This window comes from Meriones unguiculatus, chromosome 19 (genome assembly GCF_030254825.1).
Source record: "Meriones unguiculatus strain TT.TT164.6M chromosome 19, Bangor_MerUng_6.1, whole genome shotgun sequence".
Classification (NCBI taxonomy): Eukaryota; Metazoa; Chordata; class Mammalia; order Rodentia; family Muridae; genus Meriones; species Meriones unguiculatus.
The window spans coordinates 53,113,874-53,118,222 of record NC_083366.1 but is presented as its reverse complement, the minus strand read 5'-3'; positions in this window follow the sequence as shown (position 1 = coordinate 53,118,222).

The window sequence follows — 4,349 nt, the reverse complement described above, 5'->3', positions numbered from 1 at the left end:
GTCAGAGGAAAAAAAAAAAGAAAAAGAAAAGAAAGAAATTTGCATACCGTGTAATAGAATCACTCCATACTACTGTCAGGAAAAGTTAAAATGGTGGTTGTTGGTTTCCTAATCTCAGTAAAGTGAGCCGTGTGGGGAGCGAGAAAAAGACGGTGAAAGGACCAGTGTTGAAGCAGGGAGTTCCCGGGAGTTGCAGACTGTACATTCAATCCCTGGACCTCATCCTCTGGCCCTGCAGGTGGACCCATGCTGTGGGCTGCAGACTTTCTTTTAAAATCATGGGCATGGCTTTGCAGTCTGATCCTGCCCTCCCTCTCCCCTTCCCTCCTCTCCCTTCCACTCCCTGGTTAGGGTCTGACTCACGGCTATTCCCAGCAGGACAAAGGCACTGAAAACATGCGAGGAGTCAACAGCTGGAGGGTGAGCCGTCGGCAATGTATTTTCAAGTCTAGTTTCTAGGACTTGACCCCACCTGCAGGCTATAGGTGTGTGTGTGTGTGTGTGTGTGTGTGTGTGTGTGTGTGTGGTGGGGGGGGGTGCACCGGGCAGGGATTTTCCACTTGTTCTCCAGCTTCAGGAAGTCGATGACTTACTTCCTCATTCTTTGGTTCAGCTTCAGGATCCAGCCCTGGTGCTCTCCTCTGTGCTTCCTTGAGATGGCTGAGCATCTCCTCCGGTCCAGTCTGCACCTTTGCTTCAGTTCCAGGCTGAACTTCCTTCCAGATCATGGACCACTGAGGGGAAGAGACCTCTTCAGGTTCCCAGTCCTTCCAGGGCAGGTGTTTCCCAGCTGAAACAGAAACAGCTTTCTTCTTTCTTTAGCCCTCCCTTTGGCTGACCAGGACTCCCTTTGATCTATTGTTTTGTGGCTAAGGCAGTGTTCCTTCAAGAATCCTCCATCTGCTGCCGTGAGCAGCAGAGAGCCCGTTAGCATAAACCACCTTTTTGCCAGAGTTTCCCAGCAGGCTTTGAACCCAGCTGGTCCTGAGGCTGTGGTGTCTCTGCATCACAGAGACTTCTGGGTGAGGAGAAAGTAGGTGTCTCATTGTCGAGTACGTTCATCCTGTCGCAGGGACCACCCACTGGTGGAAGTGGCAAAGAACAGGGTCGGTTGGGGTGGGTTGACATCTGGAGAGAGGAGATCAAATCAAGTGGAGGCTTTGCACGAAAGTGGAAAGATGTGTCCGAGCCCATATCAGTGAGCATCTAGGATGGTGCTGAAATGCAGTGCTGGATGATCCTTTGAGCAGTCAGAGATTATTTATCTGCTGTCCATCTAACTGACTTTCCTGGACTCATATGCCAGTAAGAGGCGAAGCCTGGAGCTCCTACTTCAAGAAGACTCTATCCCAGCAATCAGCAGCTTTCCCAGGGAGGAAGGCTTTGTTTCTTTTGGAAATAATGGTGGGGGGGGGGGGGAGAGGAACCTAGGGAGACAGGCAGGGAGAGGCTGAGGGTGGTTAAAATCAGACTGGAGGAGGCCTAAGCAGGCCCCTCTGATTCCGGAAGTCATATTCCCTGTGGAAGTCTGGGAAGCAATGGAGAGACTGCAGTCAGAGACATGAGCTATTTGATAGTGATGGTCAGTGGCTCCCAAGCCTGTGTTAGCACTAGGACCATCTGAGGGTCTGGCTGAGCCCAGAGCTGGACTCTATCTCCCAATTCCAATTCAGATAGGAGAGTTCACATCTCTTACCAATCTCCAGGTGATGCTTTTATGGCCTGGAGGAGCCTCCAGGGGTTAGTTAGCTGGCCATAGATTGCTGGAGGGAAAATGGAACCAATGGCTGGAGCCAGTATGGGTACTGACTCCTCATGCAAGTGCAGTTAGTGAAAAGTTAGAAGTTAATACAGAGAAAAATGTGCAATTCCACCCTAACTTCTCATGGTCCACTGTGCTATCCATGAGAAGGAAGAAGCTGCTAAGTCTCTGAGTAATGGTGCTGACTGAAATGAACCCAATTTTTTTGGGGGGTGGTGGTGGTGGAGGGAAAGAGACCAACTTCTGCAACGGTGAAGAGAAAGAAAGCTACGGTGAGAAACAAGGTTTTCTGAGAGGCCGGGATGATTGTCATAGGATTTGGAAGGGTCTGACCCAGTGGGGCAGGTGAACTGGCTTTGTGGGCATAAGGGCCAAGGCAGGAAGCTTGGGGTTTCAAGACTAAAGGGTGAGGATGTGCAAGTCGTGTGTGGAGCTTTTCAGCCTCGTGGGCACAGTGGAACTTTGAGTGTAGGTAGCAGCTGATTTCGTTGGTTGGGAGAACTGGCATTCAAACCCAGTGCCCTCCAGTGTTCGCTTAATCCTCCTAGCAGCTCCGTGGTCACATGGAGATGCCCCCATCACTATGGGCTGCTAGATAAGGTAAACAACCAGTGGATCTACAGAGGCCAGGGCAGCTGCAACCAGGTAGTTCGTTCTGTGGGCGGTATTGGAAGTTGATGAAGGTCACGGTGGCATGCTCCGTGACTCGGGTATGGGGCTGTGGCTATGTTGTGTGTTGGGGAGGGGACCCTAGTGCCTGGAGAGGACCCTGGCTGAGTTAGCTTGACTGCTTCAGGTGACAGAGAACAGAGCTGGGTGCAGGTTGCCATGGGTGACTGGAAGGATACAAGAAAAGCAAGAAGGCCAAGGATGTTACAGATCACAGCCAGGACTGAGTGCGGCCTTAACATTCAGCTGTTTTCCCTTCACAGCGGGCGAGGCTGGGCGGGGCTCTCTCCACTGACAGCTTTTATCAGGGGTAGGTCTCTACTCTCCCGCTGCTTTGGACCCTTCTTTTCTTTTTAATTTGTAAAACTTTATTTATATTTATTTTATAGACGTTGGTGTCTGCTTTATGTATGTCTATGTGAGGGTGTCAGATCCCTCACATAGAGGAGTTACAGATAGTTGTGGGAATTGAACCCAGGTCCTTTGGAAGGGCAGTCAGTTCTCTTAACCTCTGAGCCATCTCTTTAGCCCCCTGCTGATCCTTCTTTGCTTTCTGTGGCCTCCATTAGTCCATCACTGTCCAAAACCCAGATCTTGCTATTTAGCCTTCCCAAAGTCTCCTGTTGCTTCATGGCTCCTGCTTACATCCTTAGCTGTGTCCTCTCTACTTCCTTAGTGCGTGTCACTAGCTGGGAAGCCTTCCTACATCCATTCTGTTTATTGGGAGCAAACCCATTCTTCAGCTGGTCTGCAGGGATTAATTGCAGGTAATATCTGGTACAAATAAATGCCGAGACCAAAGAGTCAAGGTAAATGGCGCAGAGTGATGTCTGGAGCTGCCTGGACCAGTCCAGGAGGCCTGTGTTCATGACAGCTTCTCAGGGGTGAACCTCCTACTCTTACTGGAGTAAAGCAGAGCCCACACTCTAACGGGAGTCTAGAAGGACCAGGATACAAGACATATTTCCAGAAATGACCGGACAAGAGGATGAGATGTGAATTTCTTTTCCCTAGTATGGAAAGTAAGTGGATGTAAGTGAAGGGGACTGAGAAACATAGAAGCCCTTAGCAGGGGGAGCAAAAGCCGAGTAGGAAGGAGAGAGATGGTACCAAGAGTTGAGAGCCGACTATCCCTAAACCCTTCCAGTCTGAAGTTGGCACAGTCTCTCTTCCTAGACCCTGCAGCTGACGGGCCTCAAGGGTGGGCTGCAGACTTCAGCTGTGGGGACTAGACAGGCTTTGGACAATGACTGACCAAAGTCCACAGCAGGAAAGGGTAGGGGATCCAACCTGAAGCCACGGAGCAGAACACATCTGCACAGACAAGGGGTATTTGCACATAGTGCATGCAGCTGGGGCCTGTTTTCAAGAAGTAAGAATCCCATTCTTGTCTATTCCAAGTGCTAGCAAAACACCTGATCTGTAGCCATCTACAGCCATACCTAGAATCTTTACCTGGGGAGTTAACTCTAGGTCACATGCTCAGAAGCCGCAGGCTAGTGACTCCAGCTTTACCTAAGTGTGGTTGGTTACTGAGGAGTGTCTGGCATGATCTCCTAGCCTGAGCGGCGAGGGGCAGGAGACATAGCTTCGCCTCACTGGGCGTTCTTCTCTACCTGGGGCAGGAGGGTTTTGAAAACACTGTCCTGTTTATTTTTCTGCTGTTCTGAGGGTAAATGGCAACTTACACTAACTCACAGTTGCCTTAAGAATTGTGACCCAAGGAAATTTGGGGGTGGGAAGATAAAGACTCATATTCATGTACGGATACCCAGTTCTTTAGGACAGGATCTTGCTGTGCAACCTATGCTGTCTTCAGACACACAGCAAGCCTCCCGCGTCAGCTTCCTGAGTGCTGGGACTACAGGTGTATGTCATGGCATCCTCTCCTTGTGTCATTTATGGAAGTCACTGCTTC